The 17,362-nt window shown below is 35.3% G+C and overlaps 1 pseudogene; it reads right to left on the bottom strand.

Moving 5' to 3' along the window:
• Positions 1-17,362, bottom strand: part of LOC119532683 — a 32,551-nt pseudogene that overhangs the window by 1,626 nt on the left and 13,563 nt on the right.

The following is a 17,362-nucleotide window of genomic DNA, read 5'->3' as shown; positions in this document are numbered from 1 at the left end:
TAATTGATGAGAGAACTAGATATCCATATCCAAAAGAATGAAAGAGGACACCTATTTCACACACTATGAAAAATTAATTCAAACTGGGTCCTAGACCTAAATATAAGAGCCAGTACCATAAAAGTCCTAAAATTTAGGAAAGCTTCCTCAGGATCTAGTGATAGGTGGTGGTTTCTTAGACCTTACACAAAGCACAAGTAATGAATGAAAAAATAGATAAATGGGACCTCTTCAAAATTAAATACTTCTGTGCTTCAAAGGACTTTGTCAAAAAGTTGAAAAGGCAGTCTACTGAATGGGAGAAAATATTTGGAAATCACATATCTGACAGGAGTTTGAAATCCAGAATATACAAATAAATCCTATAACTCAACAACAAAAAAGAGACAAACAGCTCAGTTAAAAAAATTGGCAACACTCCCCCTACATGGGATCTGACTCCCAGGGGTGTAAATCTCCCTGGCAATGCAGGATATGACTCCTAGGGATGAATCTGCACCTGACATCATGGGATTGAGAACATCTTCTTCACCAAAAGGGGGATGCAGAATGAAAGGAAATAAAGTTTCAGTGGCTGAGAGATTCCAAATGCAGTTGAGAGGTCATTCTGGTGGGCATTATGCACTGTATAGATAACCCTTTTTAGGTTTTAATGCAGTGGAATAGCTAGAAGTAAATACCCAAAACTATCAAATTGCAACCCAGTAGCCTTGACTCTTGAAGATGATTGTATAGCAATGCAGCTTAGAAGATGTGAAAGCATGACTGTGAAATCTTGTGGATCACACTCCCATTATCCAGTGTTTGGATGGATGAGTAGAAAAATGGGGACAAAAAACTAAATGAAAAATAGGGTGGGAAGGGGGATGATTTGGGTGTTATTTTCTACATTTATTTTTTATTCTTATTTTCACTTTTTCTGGTACAAGGAAAATGTTTGAAAAATAGATTGGGGTGATGAATGCACAACTATATGATTGTACAATTGATTGTACACTTTGGATGATTGTATGGTATGTGAATATATCTCAATAAAATTGAATTTTTAAAAAAATGGTGATAGACATGAGAAGACATTTTCCCAAAGAGGAAATACAAATGTTAAAAATCACATGAAAAAATATTCAACTTCACTAGCTATTAGGGAAATGCAAATCAAAACCACAATGCAATGTCATTTGACACGTACTAGAATGGCCACTATAGAACAAATGGGAAATTACAAGTGTTGGAGAGGATGTGGAGAAATAGGAACACTTATTCATGGATGGTGAGAATGCAAAATGGTACAGCCACTGTGGAAGTCAGTTTGTCAGTACCTCAGGAAGCAAAGTATATAATTGTTCTATGATCCAGCAATCTCACTACTAGGTATATACCCAGAAGACCTGAAGGCAGAGACACAGACAATTGCACACCAATGCTTATGGCTGCATTATTCACAATTGTCAAAAGATGGAAACAACCCAAGTATCCATCAACTGATGAATGGATAAACAAAATGTGGTATATACAAATGATGAATATCATGCACCTGTAAAAAGGAATGAAGTCCTGAGCATGCAACAACATGGAGGAAACTTGAGTCCATTATATTCAGTGAAATAAGTCAGAAATAAAAGGGCAAATATTGTATGATCTCACTAATATGAACTTATTATAATAAATAAACTCATAGAGCTAAATCTAGAATATAGGTTACCAGGGGATAGATTGAGGGTAGGGAATGAGGAGTGATGCTTAATGTTTGCAGAACTTTTAACTAGGTTGAATTTTTTTCCCAAATGTAATGTTATTGAGATATAGTCACATACCATACAATTATCCAAAGTATACAATCAGTTCACAGTATCATAATATAGTTGTGCATTTATCAGCACAACTTTTCTGAACATTTTCACTTCTCCAAAAAATAAGAATAAGAATAAGAATAAAAGTAAAAAAGGACACTGAAAACATCTCATACTCCTTTTTCCACCCTATTATTCATTTACTTTTTGTCCCCCCCCCTTTGTTTTACTGGTTTGTTTGTAAACTGGATAAAGGAATTGTGAGGTTTTCACAATCACACAGTTATACCTTATAAGCAATATAGTTATATCACCACCTCCAAAAATCAAGGATACTGGATTGCAGTTCAACAGTTTTAGGTATTTCCTTCTAGTTATTCTAGTACACTAAAATTTAAAAAAGAATATCTATATAATGCATAAAAATGACCTTGACTGCATTTGAGATCTCTCAGCCACAGAAACTTTATTTTGCTTAATTTCTGTTCCTCTTTTTAGTCAGGAAGGCTTTCTCAATCCCGTGATGCCAGGTCCAGGTTCATCCCTGGGAGTCATGTCCCACATTGCCTGGGAGATTTACACGCCTGGGAGTCATGACCCATATTGGAGGGGGCAGTGAGTTTACGTGCTGAGTGGGCTTAGGGAGAGATGGGGCACATCTAAGCAACAAAGGAGGTTCTCTGGGGGTGACTCTTAGGCCCCATTATAGGTAGGCTTACCCTCTCCTTTGCAGCAGTAAGACTAATAAGGGCAAGTCCCAAGATCAAGGATTTGACCTACTATAATGGAAGTCCCCAATGCTTGAGAGAATATCAGGAATTCCCTAGGTAGGGAAATTTAATGTTTCCACATTTTTTCCCCAGCCTGAAAGGGGGCCCTGTGAATATTCCTTAGTCTCTGCTCAAATTACTCTGGGATTTATTGGGGCTTCATGCTAACCTGTAAAATCTAACCAGATCTCACCCCATATTCAAGGTTCCATGTAATTACAGTGTTTGAATAAACTGACCTTACAAGTTAAATTATATAGCATGCTACAGAAATTATAGATTTTGCACCAAATAAACATCTCTTCCTTTGGTCTCATACAGAAATTGAGATTTTAAAACACATTCAATATCATCCTTTACTCTTCAGTCTGTTTTACCTTAGTTCTAATCAAGTCCATTCCATTCATATCTCTAATTGAAGTCTGATCTCTTTTTCAGCTTCTTTAACATTTGCTCTATGGGGTAATACTGACCATATCTCCTGAATTCTGGCTCTGAGTCTCAGGTGTCAAATAAATATGCAAAGTTCTAGGGATTGACCAGATTATACACAAAGAGTTCATCATCTCAGAATTTTCAACAGCTATTACAACTCATGAATAGAATGTGACTGTTCTAAGAGCTTACAATCTGGGAACCTTTACCATAAGCCTTCCCCTGATAACTCATGCTCTCAGATTTCAATTCTCAGAGTTTGCACATTATAGTTATCCCATATTATGAGGCATTATAATGTTTATATTCTCAATTCTGGCTTATTTCACTCAACATGCTGTCCTCAAGGTCCATTCACCCAAGTGCATACCTCACAACTTCATTTCTTCTTGTCACTGCTTGGTATTCCATTGTATGTGTACACCACAGCTCACCATTCTGTTTATCAGTCAATGTACCCTTAGGCCACCTCCATCCATTGTGAATCATGAATATGGCTGCCATAAACACCACTGTGCAATGCCCATTCATGTCTCTGCTCTCAGTTCTTCCAAGTATATACCAATAATGGGGTTGCAGGGCCATATGGTAACCCCATAGTTTGTTTCCTGTGGACCCACCACACTGCCCTCCAGCTGGGCCGCACCATTCTACTTCCCTACCAACAAGGAATAGGTACATCTCTCTCTCCACATTTTCTCCATCACTTGTAACCCTCTTTATTTTTTAATAGTTTTATTCACACACCATACAATCCACCCTAAGTAAACAATCAATGATTCCCAGTATAATCACATAATTATGCATTCACCAATACAATGTATATGAGGATATTTCCATCTCTTCCCCAAAGAAAGAGGAAAAGGAGAAAAACATGAAGAATAAAAATACAAATATAGAGGAATAATAAAAGTAAAATACAATGAAAAGGTCAGACAACCTCACCACCATGAAGAATCCCATATCCCTCCCCAATATCCCCCACTTATAAACATTTAGCTTTGGCATATTGCCTTTGTTACAATTAATGGAAATATTTTACAATATTACCATTAACTATAGGCTCTAATTTGCATTGATTGTATTTTTTCCTCTATACCATACAATTTTCAACACCTTGCAATGTTGACATTCATTTTTTCTCCCTCATTTAAAAATATTCCTATATTTGTACATTTAATCACCATCATTGACCAGCTTAGGTTTTGCTAAATTACATAATCTGTCTTTCCTTCTGGTGTCATACATTCCCTTAGCCTTACTCTTTCAACTGTACTCACACTCATCTTTGTTCAGAGTACTTACAATATTGTGTTACCATCACACATTATCATGTCATCCATTCCATTTCTGGATCTATACAATCAATCCTGTTGGACCTTCTGTAATCCTTTAGTATCAAATGCCTGATTGCTAACCTCTTTCTGTCTCCTGATAACCTGGGTTCTCAAATCTCAAATTTTGCTCATCAATGTTAGTCCATATTAGTGAGACCATACAGTATCCATCCTTTTGTTTCTGGTTAATTTCACTCAATGTAAAGTCTACTGTCTACCATTTTGTCTTTTGGATTTTATATATCATATTTAATTTTTATTTCTTCCCTCTCTCTCTCTTTTACCCTTACTGATAGTCATTTCTACGTTTTTCTCCAAACCTCTCTTTTCTTTCTTTTCCTATCTGTTTATAGTGCTCTGGTTAGTATTTCTTGTAGAGTAGGTTTCTTGTTCATAAACTCTCTCAGTGTCTGTTTGTCTGAAAATATTTTAAGCTCTCCCTCATTTCTGAAGGATAGTTTTGCCAGATATTGAATTCCTGTTTGGCAGTTTTTCTCTTTCAGTATCTTAGATTTATGATACCACTGCCTTCTCACCTCCATGGTTTCTACTGAGAAATCCACACATAGTCTTATCAAGCTTTCTTTGTATGTGATGGATCGCTTTTCTCTTGCTGATTTCAGAATTCTCTTTTTGTTTTTGACATTTGATAATCTGATTATTAAGTGTCTTGGAGTCAGTCTACTCAGGTCTATTCTGTTTGGGGTACACTGCACTTCTTGGATCTGTAATTTTATGTCTTTCATAACAGATGGGAAATTTTCAGTGATTACTTCCTCCTATATTCTTTCTGCCCCTTTACCTTCTCTTTTCCTTCTGGGACACCCATGACATGTATATTCATATGTTTCACATTATCATTCATTTCCCTGAGACCCTGCTCATATTTTTTCATTCTTTTCCCTATTTGTTCTTGTGTGTAGGATTTCAGATATCTTGTGATCTAGCTCACTAACCTTTCTTCTGCGTCTTCAGATCTGCTGTTGTATGTCTCAATTTGTTTTTCATCTCTTCTATTGTGCCTTCATTCCCATAAGTTCCTCCATGTGTTTTTTTTCAAGCTTTCAAGTTCTTCTGTATGGGAACCATTTATCTTCTTTATTTCCTTCATCTGTTTTGCCACAATTTCCTTCAACTCTTTTAATTGATTCAGAAGATTTGTTTAAAATCTTTAATTAGTTTCAACTCCTGTATCTCAGTTGCAGTGTTGGTTTGTTCCTTTGTTTGGACCATATCTTTGCACTTCCTAGTATGAGTCATGATGTTTCCTGTGCTTGTGTCTAGGCATCTGATTTCCTTGATCAGTTTATTCTGGAGGTCATTTTCTCCATTTTACATAGGGTTTTCTTGTTGGCTGGCTTTGTTCTCTATCTGTTCTTTGACATTCAGTTCAACTTATTCTAGACTTCTAGCAAGGTTCTGTTTGATCAGAAGTGTCATCTCTTGTTCTGTTCTGTGGCATCAGTCATTCCACCTATTCCTGCCTAGTGTACAATGTTGTCCAGTCATGGATGTCTCCCTGTCAGTTGTTTCAGACTATTTTCTAGTTGTTCCCAGATATCCCTGGGTATTGGTTGCTCTTGGGGACTAACTAATTTCCACACCTCCCCATGCTGCCAATTTGCCCTGACTCAACTAGGTTGAATTTAAATGTTTTGAAATGGATAGAGTTGATGGTACCACATAGGTTAGTGTAATTAACAGCACTGAATTATGTGTGTGATTGTGGTGGAAATGAGATGTTTAGAGTCATGTATGTCACTATAAGGAAAGCTAGAAGATAAAACATGGGACTGTATAAAACAGTGAACCCTGTTGTGGATGATGCCTATGATTAATAGTAAAAATGTAAAAATGTCCTTTCATGAACAAGAAGAATTGTATTGCATTATTACAAGGAGTTATTATATGAGAAAAATGAACCTATTGCAGCCTATGGGCTATCATTAACAGTAATATTTTAATATTCATTCATCAATATCAACAAATTACCACACCAATTCTATGGGACTATAATGGGGGGATAAGAGGTATGAGATGTTTTGGGGGTTTTTTAAGCAATGAAAATGTTCAAATATTGATTGTGCTGATGAAGGTACAACTATGTGGTGAAACTATGAGCCATTGGTTGTATTCTTTGGATGGATTTTATGGTGTGTGAATATAACTCAATAAAATTGCTTTAAAAATGCAGAGATTGAGTGAATGGATAAAAAATCATGACCCAACTATGTTATGCTTACAAGAAACTAACCTTAAATTCAAGACATAAGTAAGTTGAAAATGTAAGGTTGGAAGAAATTATCCCATGTAATGAGTAACCAAAAGAGAGCTAGGGAAACTCTATTAATATCAGATGAAATATGCTTTAAGTAAAAAAATGTTATGAGGGAAAAGACAGTAATCATATATTGATAAAGGGATCAATTCAATAGGAAGATGTAACAATTATAAATACATATGCACCTAACAGCAGAGCCCCAAAATATATGAATCACATACTGCTAGATTTGAAGGCAGAATATAATGGTGCTACATTAATAATTGGAGACTTTAATAAACCACTTTAAATAATGAAAAAAAAACATCTAGACAAAAGATAAAAAATAAATAAAAGAATTGAGAGATACTTGAAACCACCTAGACCTCTCAGGTATATGTACACACTTCACAGTTTACACATTCTTCTCAAGTGCACATGGATCATTCTCCAGGATAGACCATATTTAAGGTCACAAAACAAGTCTTAATAAATTCAAAAATATTGAAATCATACAATGTATCTTCTCCAACCACAATGGGATGAAGCTAGAAATCAATAATGGGAAGAAATGGAAAATTCACCAATATGTGGAAATTAAACAACACACTCTTAAATAACCAAAGTGAAAATTAGGAAATATTTTGATGCAAATGAAAATGAAAATACCACATCCCAAAACTTATTGGATGCAGAAATAGCAGTGCTCTAAGTGCCCACATTAAAAAAGAAGTAAGCATTCAAATCAGAGAACCAGCTACAAACTGGAAGAACTAGAAAAAAAGAGCAAATTAAGAACAAGGCAAGCAGAAGTAAGGAAATAAGATACTAGAGTGGAGATAAATAAAATAGAGGGAAAAAATTAGAACTTAAACAACCAAAAAGATGTTTCTTTGAAAATATTAATTAAATTGACAAATATTTATCTAGACTGATGAAGCAAAAAAGAGAGAGGACACAAATGACTAAAATCAGAAATGAAAAGGGGACATTACTACTGACACCAATGAAATAAAAAAGGACTATAAGAGGATACTATGAATAACTGCATGCCAACAAATTATATAACCTAGGTTAAATGGACAAATTCCTAGAACAACAGCTACCTCCCTTGAGTCAAGAAGAAATATAAGATCTCTACAAAGCAATCACAACTAAAGAGATTGAATCAATTATCAAAAACTCCCAATAAAGAAAGCCCACAATGAAAGATGGTGTCATTGGTGAATTTTACCAAATATTCCAATAAGAATTAACACCAGTCTTTCTCAAATTCTAAGAAAATATTGAAAAGGAGGGAACATGACTGTAACTCATTCTCTGAGGCCAATATCACCCTTATAGCAAAGCCAGATAAAGATATCATAGGAAATGAAAATTACAGCACAATATCCCATATGATTATAGATGCAAAAATCACCAATAGAATACCACGAAACCTGATACATCAGAACATTAAAAGAATTAAACACCATAATCAAGTGGGATTTATAAGGTATGTGAGGGTGGTTCAACATAAGAAAATCAAATAATTTAATAACCATATTAACATAATAAAGGAAAAAACCCACATGATCATCTAAATTGATGCAGAAAGTGCATTCAACAAAATACAGCATCCTTTCTTAATTAAAAAACACGTAGACCCCCCTGAGGAGCTGGGGGAGGATGCAGAGGTGTTGGACTTCCTCACCTGGATTGTTGCTGATGTTCTCACAAACACTGGGGACTGATGGCTTGACATGCTGAGCCCTCTTTCTTGGGATTTGCCCCTATGAAGCTTGTTACTGCAAAGGAGAGGCTAAACCTGCTTATAATTGTGCCTATGTGTCTCCCCCTGAGGGTCTCCTTGTTGCTCAGATGTGGCTCTCTCTCTCTAAGCCACCTTGGCAGGTGATTGCAGTGCTCTCCCCCCTACATGGGACCTGACACCCAGGTGTGCAAATATCCCTGGCAATGCAGGATATGATTCCCAGGTATGAATCTGGACCTGGCATCATGGGATTGAGAACATCTTGACCAAAAGGGGGATGCAAAATGAAATGAAATAAAACTTCAGTGGCTGAGAGATTTCAAATGGAGTCAAGAGGTCACTCTAGTGGACGTTCTTGTACACTATATAGATAACACTTTTTGGGTTTCATTGTATTGGAATAGCTAGAAGTAAATACCTGAAACAATCAAACTCCAACCCAGTAGCCTTGATTCTTGAAGACAACTGTATAACAATGTAGATTACAAGGGGTGACAGTGTGATTGTGAAAACTTTATGGGTCACACTCCCTTTATCCAGTGTATGGATGGATGAGTAGATAAATAGGGACAAAACTAAATGAAAAATAGGGTGGGATGGGGGGATGATTTGGGTGTTCTTTTTTGTTTTTATTTTTTATTCTTATTATGATTCTTTCTGGCATAAGGAAAATGTTCAAAAATAGATTGGGGTGATGAATGCATAACTATATGATGGTACTGTGAACAGTTGATTGTACACCATGGATGACTGTTTGACATGTCAATATGTCTCAATAAATTAAAAAAGAAAAACACTTAGCTAGTAATAGAAGGGAGCTTCCCTAATGTATAGCTTGTATGTGAAAAACCCCGGCTTGCATCATACTCAATGTTGAAAGACTGAAAACATTTGCTCTACTATCTGGAACAAGACAAGGATGCCCAATGTCACTACTGTTATTCAATATTGTACTAGAAGTTCTAACCAGAGCAATTAGGCAAGAGAAAGGAATAAATGGCATCTAAATTGGAAAAGAATAGGTAAAACTTTCCCTATATGTAGATAACATGAACTGATACATTAAAAAATCATGAAAATTCCACAAGAAAACTACTAGAACCATTAAGTGAATTCTGCAAAATGGCAGGGTACAAGGTCAACATACAAAATTCAGTAGTGTTTCCATACATCAGTAATGAACAATCTGAAGAGAAAATCCTGGAAAAATCCATTTACAATAGCAACTAAAAGGATCAAAAAATTAGAAATACATTTAACAGGGATATAATGGATTTATACATGGAAAACCATAAAACATTGCTAAAAGAAATCAAAGAAGACCTAAATAAATGGTAGGTCATAACAAGTTCATGAATTAGAAGAGTAAATATTGTTAAAATGTCAATTTTTCCCAAAGCAATTTCCAGATTCAGTGAAATCCAAATCAAAATTCCAGCAACCTTATTTGCAGAAATGGAAAAGCCAATTATTAAATTTATATGGAAGGGTAATGGGTCCCAAATAGCCAAAAACATCTTGAAAGAGAAGAATGAAGTTTGAGGATTCACACTTTCTGATTTTAAAACTTATTACATAGGCATAGTAATCAAAACAGCATAGCACTGGCACAAGGAGAGCAAACTGAGAGATTTGAAATAAACACACTTCTCTGGCCAACTAATTTTTTACAAGGATGCCATGTCCATTCAATAAGGAAATAATAATCAGTACAGCAAACAGTGCTAGGAAAAATGGATACCCATATGCAAAAGAATGAAGGAGGACCCCTCCCTCATACTGTATGAAAAATTAACTCAAAAATGGATCAATTACCTCAATGTAAGAGCCCCAAACTATAAAACTCCTAGAAGAAAACATAAGGGAACATCTTTGGGACCTTGTGCTAGGCAATGTTTTCTCAGACTTCACACAAAAGCATATACAACATAAAGAAAAATAGATAAATAGGAATTCATCAAAATTTAAAACTTTATGCATCAAAGAACTGCATCATGAAAGTAAACATACTACCTACAGAATGGGAGAAAATGTTTTGAAACCACATATCTGATTAGGTTTTTATCCAGAATATATAAAGAAATTCTACAACTCAACAACCAAAGATAAACAATTGTAACAAATGGGCAAAAGACTTGACTAGACATTTCTCCAAAGAAAATATACAAATGGACAGAAACCACATTAAAAGATACTCAACATCATTAGCCATTTGTTAAATGCAAATCAAAACCATAATGAGATATCATTTCACTCCCACTAGAATTGCTACTATTTAAAAACGGAAAATAAGTGTTGGAGAATATATGGAGTAATAGGAACAGAATGTGAAATGTTACAGCTGCTGTGGAAAAAAGCTAGATGGTACCTCTGAAAATTAGGTATAAAATTACCATATGACCCAGCAATCCCACTTCCAGTCATATACCACAAATAACTGAAAACAAGGACTTCAATAAATATTTGCACACAGATGTTTTTAGCAACATCATTCACAACTGTCAAAAGATTGAAGCAACTGAAGTTTCCATCAATAGACTAATAGATAATCAAAATGTCATATATACATACAATAGAATATTATTCAACTATAAAAAGAATGCTGATCAGAAACATGCAAAACATGTTGAATCTTGAAGACGTCAAGCTGAGTGAAATGTCAGACACAAAAAGACAAATATTATATGATCTTGCTTATATGAAATAATTAGATTGAACAAATTCATAGAGTCAGAAACTAGAATACAGGTTGTCAGTTGCCAGAGTATAGGTAGGAAATGGAGAGTAAATAATTAGTACAGATTCTCTGTTTGGGATGATAGAAAAGTGTTAATGAATGGTGACAATGTTACCACACCATACTGAATGTAATTAATTCCACTGAACTTATATTTGAATGAGATTTAAAGGAGAAATTTTAGGTTGTATATATGTTACTAGAAAAAAAGTTTAAAGAAATACCATAGCAGTGTGCAACACAAAAAGTGAAACCTAATGTAAGCTATGGACTATAGCTAATAGTTAATAATAATATTGTTTTATCAGTTCTAAGAAAGGCACCGCACCAATGCAGAGTTTATAGGGAAAATTATGGGTGTGATGGGTTACATGGGGACTCTGTGTTTTCTGCATGATTTTTCTGTAAGTGTATATCTTCTTCAATCAAAACAAATTTAAGAGAGCTAGAGTGGCTATACTAATGTCAGGCAAAATAGAATCTATGTAAAAAATTTGTTACAAGAGACAAAGAAGTATATTTTATACTCATAAAAGTGTAAATCCAGCCAAAGATATGATAATGATAAACATGTAATACCTAACAGGAAAGGCCACAACACACAAAGTAAAAACTGAAAAAATTGAAGAGAGAAATAGTTTTAAAAAAATAGTTGGAGACTTCAATATCTCATATTCAATAATGGATAGAACATCAAGACAGAAGTTTATTAAGGAAATAGAAGGTATGAGCAACAATATAAACCAACTAGATCTAACAAACATATATCGAATACTCAACCCAAGAAATATACATTTATCTCATATGCATATAAGATAAATATACATTTATCTCATATGCATAGTCCAGAAGAAACTATGTTAGTGACAAAACAAATTTTGATAACTTTAAAAAGTTTAAATTCATACAAAGTATCTTCTCCGACTTTAATGGAATGAAACTAGAAAGCCATAACAAAGGGAAGCTGGAAATTTAACAAATATGTGGAAATTTAACAAGACCCTCTTAAGCAACCATTCTATCAAAGAAGAAATCAAAGGGAGATTATATAATACATTGAGATGAGTGAAAACACAAACACTACATACCAAAACTTATAGTATGCAGCCAAGACAATACTTACAAGGAAATTTACAGATGTGAATGCCTACATTTTAAAGGAAGAAACTTCTCAAATCAACCACCTAACTTCAAATCTTAGGGAACTAGAAAAAGAAGAGCAAACTAAACCAAAAGCTAGCAGAAGAAATGAAATAATAAAGATGAGAGTAGAGACCAACAATATAGGGAATAGAAAAAATTAGAGAAAACCCAGGAAACCAAAAGACGTTTCTTTGAAAATAACAAGAAATTCATCAAATTGTCAACTAGACTGATGAAGAAAAACAGAGAGAAAATGCAAATAACTAAAATCAGAAATGAAAGTGAGAACATTATTGCCAACTTTACAGAAATAAAAATTATAAAAGAATACTATGAACAATTACACACCAACAAATTAGATAATGTAGATGAAATTAACAAACAGCTAGAAATGCACAAATTACCTAAGCTGAAAAAAAAATAAATAAAAATCTTAGCAGACCAATAACAAGTACAGAAATTGAATTGGTAACCAAAACATCCCAACAAAGCAAAGTCTAGAGCCAGATGACTTCACTGATGAATTCTACCAAAAATTCAAAGAATTAACATCAGTCCTTTCCAAATGCTTCCAAAAAGTAAACAATAGGATACACTTCCTAACACATTCTATAATGCCAGCATTACACTAAAATTAAAGCTAGATTAAGATATAAAAGAAAGCTATAGACCAATATCCCTTATCAATATATGAAAAACCCATCAATGAAATTGTAGCATACCAAATCCAACAGCTTATTCAAAGTTTTATACACCATGACCAAGTGAGAATAATCACAGGAACACAAAGGTCAGTCAATATAAGGAAAGCAGCCAATGTAATAGACCACATTAAAAGAATGAAGGGTAAAACCAAATGATCATCTCTATTGATGCAGAAAAAACTTTTTACAAAATCCAACACCCTTTCAAAATAAAAACATGCAGCAAAGTAGGAATAGAAGGGGACATCCTTAGCATGAAAAATAGCATTTATGAAAAACCAAAAGCTAGCATCATTTTCAATGGTGAATAGCTGAAAGCTTTTCTTCTTAGATCAGGACAAACAAGAATACCTGCTTTCCAACATTCAACATGTACTGGAAGTTCTATGTAGAGAAATTAAGCAATTAATTCAAATAAAAGGTATCCAAAGTGAAGGGTAGGTAAAAAGTAAAACTAACTCTGTATGCAGATGACATGACTCTACGATATAAAATCCTAAAAAATTCCACAAAAACTATTACAGATTATAAATTATTACAGATTAAAAACAAAATTTCTTGCAAGATAAACACCTCCAAATCAGTTGTATTTCTATACACTAGCAATGAAACATCTGAAATAGAAATTAAGAAGACAATTCCATTTACAATATCATCAAGAATAATAAAATATCTAGGAATAAAATTAATCAAGGAGGTGCAAACCTTGTACACTAACTACAAAACTATGCTCAAAGAAATGGGAAGACACTCCATATTTGTGCACTAAGAGATTTAACACTGTTAAGAAGACAGTACTCCCCAAAGTGACCTAAAGATTCAGTGTAATCCCTAGCATAATCACATTGGCTGTTTTTGGTAGAAAAGCTGATCCTAAAACTCATAAGGAACCTAAAAAAAAAAAACACCAAAGGAGTCTTGAAAAAAAGAAAAAATTGGATGACACACTTCACCTCCAAATTTAGGAACTTAGAAACCACAATAATCAAAACAATGTGGTTCTAGCATAGGGATTGTTATATTGAATTTTACATTGGGCTTGAGAAAGTAAACCCCTATGGTAAATCAATATATGCACTTCAAAATAACAACCTCATATTTTTATCCTTTCAGAATATTTGAGTGATATATTGTGCCAGTTTGGATATATTATGTCCCCCTAAAGGCCATATTCTTTTTTTTTAAACTTTTATTTAGATTGTTCACATACCACACAATTATCCAAAGATTCAAAGTGTGCAATCAGTTGCCCCTGGTACCCTCATACAGCTGTGCATCCATCACTGCACTTAATTTTTGTTTAATTTTTAGAAACTTTTCATTACTCCAGACAAGAAATAAAGCAAAAGACAAAAAAAAAGAAAGAAAGATAAGGAAACTCACATCCTCCCATATCCCTAACCAACCCCCCTCAATATTGACTCATAGTATTGGTATATTACATTTGTTACTGTTTGTGAAAGAATGTTGAGATACTACTAACTGTAGTATATAGTTTGTAATAGGTATATAGTTTTCCCTATATGCCCCTCTATTACTAACTTCTAATTGTATTGTCACACATTTTTTCTGGTCATGGAAGAGATTTCTAATATTTGTACAGTTAATCATGGACATTGCCCACCATAGGATTCAGTTTTATACATTCCCATCTTTTGACCTCCAACTTTCCTTCTGGTGACATATATGACTCTGAGCTTCCGCTTTCCACCTCATTCATACACCATTCAGCACTGTTAGTTATTCTCACATCTTGCTACTGACACCTCTGTTCATTTCCAAACATTTAAGTTCATCCTAGTTGAACATTCTGCTCATACTAAGCAACCACTCCCCATTCTTTAGCCTCATCCTATATCTTGGTACCTTATATTTCATGTCTATGAGTTTACATATTATAATCAGTTCCTATCGGTGAGACCCTGCAATATTTGTCCTCATGTGTCTGGCTTATTTCACTCAGTATATTGCCCTTGAGGTTTCTTCATCAACCTGTTTCGTTTTGTTTTTGATGGTTTTGTTCACATGTCATACATTCCGTCCTAAGTAAACAATCGATGGTTCTCTGTATGGTCACATATTTGTGTGTTCACCACCTTCACCCACTATCTATATAAGGGCATCTACATTTCTTCCACAAGGCAGGAGGGAGAGTCAAAGAAGGTGGAGAGGCAGAAGAAAAAGAAAAAATAAAGAGGAAAAAAAATGACAGCTAGGAAGCAGCAAAAGGAAAGATAACCTTAAATCAAAGTAAAGAGTCAGACAACATCACCAATGTCAAGTGTCTAACAAGCCTCCCCATCACCCCCCTTATCTGCATTTACCTTGGTATATTGCCTTTGTTACATTAAAGGAAGCATAATACAATGATTCTGTTAGTTACAGTCTCTAGTTTACATTGATTGCATCCCTCCCCCAATGCCTCCCCATTTTTAACACCTTGCAAGGCTGACATTTGCTTGTTCTCCCTTGTAAAAGAACATATTTGTACATTTTATCACAATTGTTGAACACTCTAGATTTCACCAAGTTACACAGTCCCAGTCTTTATCTTTCCTCCTTTCTTCTGGTGTCTCTCATGCTCCCAACCTTCCTTGCTCAACCATATTCATAGTTATCTTTATTCAGTGTACTTACATTGCTACCATCTCCCAAAACTGTGTTCCAAACCATGCACTCCTGTCTTCTCCTATCACTCTGTATTGCTCCCTTTAGTATTTCCTGTAGGGTGGGTGTCTTGTTCACAAAGTCTCTCATTGTCTGTTTGTCAGAAAATATTTTGAGCTCTCCCTCATATTTGAAGGACAGCTTTGCTGGATATAGGATTGTTGGTTGGCAGTTTTTCTTTCAGTATCTTAATATATCACACCACTTCCTTCTTGTCTCTATGCTTTCTGCTGAGAGATCCACACATAGTCTTATTAAGCTTCCTTTGTATGTGATGGATTGCTTTGTCTTATTAAGCTTCCTTGTATGTGATGGATTGCTTTTCTCTTGCTGCTTTCAGGATTCTCTCTTTGTCTTTGACATTAGATAATTTGATTATTAAGTGTCTTGGTGTAGGCCTATTCGGGTCTATTCTGTTTGGAGTATGCTGTGCTTCTTGGATCTGTAATTTTATGTCTTTCATAAGAGATCAGAAATTTTCATTGATTATTTCCTCTATTAGTGCTTCTGCCCCTTTTCCCTTCTCTTCTCCTTCTGCGACATCAATGATACATACATTCTTGTACTTTGTTTCATCCTTAAGTTCCCAGAGATGTTGCTCATATTTTTTCAGTCTTTTCTCCAACTGCTCCTTTGCATGTAGGCTTTCAGGTGTTTTGTTCCCCAGTTCCTGAGTGTTTTCTTCTGCCTCTTGCAATCTGCTGTTGTATGTTTCCATTGTGTCTTTCATCTCTTGTGTTGTGCCTTTCATTTTCATAGATTCTGCTAGTTGTTTTTTTAAACTTTTGATTTCTGCCTTATGCTCAGTGTTTTCTTTATAGCCTTTATCTCTTTTGCCAAATCTTCTCTAAACTTTTTGAATTGATTTAGCATTAGTTGTTTAAATTCCTGTATCTCAGTTGAAGTGTACATTTGTTCCTTTGACTGGGCCATAACTTTGTTTTTCTTAGTGTAGGTTGTAGTTTTCTGTTGCCTAGACATCTGACCTCCTAGGCCACCCCAATCAGCTTTTCCCAGATGAGAACAGGTTCAGTTCACAGAAGGAGGAAATACTCAGTATCTGGTTTCCCTGATGGTTTTTCTTAGAGGATTGACATACCCTGTGCTTTTCTGCCTGACAGGTGCACCTGTCAGCCTGTCACTGGCTGGTGTAAGGGGGTGTGGCCCATGGTTGTCCTCCCCCAGGCTTGGGGTCTTGTTTTGTTAAGGCAGACAGTAGATCTGGGCCCCTCCCTTTCCTCTTGGGAAGCTATGCTCCCTCCAGAGAGGTCATCTGAATGTCAACAAATTCTTTGTTTCTCTGACTCTGCTGGTCAAAGTGCTGTGATTTTAAAATGGCTGAGGTTCTTTTTACTGCAAAGCACTGTGGGCTGAAAATGGCAGAGACTTTCTCCACAGAGAGAGAAAGGGAAAGAAAGCTCCCAGATTCACCCATCAGCCAGAGAGAGCACCCAATCCTCTGGGCTCCCTGTCCTGAGACAGATATGACCCCTGACTCTCCCAAGGTCAGTTGTCACCAAAAACCTCTGTCTGCTTGTTGAGGATTTGCTGTCTGTATTGAGCAGTTAACATTAAAACCCTAGTTGGAGCTGGGCTGAGGTACAGTAGCTTGTTTGGAGAGTTCTGCTCTCTAGCACCATGAGGCTTCCATGAGGGAGGGGCTCTCAGCTCTTGGCTTGGGTCTGCTGTTTTTACTTACAGATTCCCAATTCAGGTAGGTGGATGATGATTGGACAGTCACATTTGTCTCCCCACAGTTATTCCAG

Source organism: Choloepus didactylus, chromosome 4 (genome assembly GCF_015220235.1).
Source record: "Choloepus didactylus isolate mChoDid1 chromosome 4, mChoDid1.pri, whole genome shotgun sequence".
Taxonomy (NCBI): Eukaryota; Metazoa; Chordata; class Mammalia; order Pilosa; family Megalonychidae; genus Choloepus; species Choloepus didactylus.
Note: the sequence above shows the minus strand (reverse complement) of the source record. Positions and strands in the feature narration are given on the sequence as shown.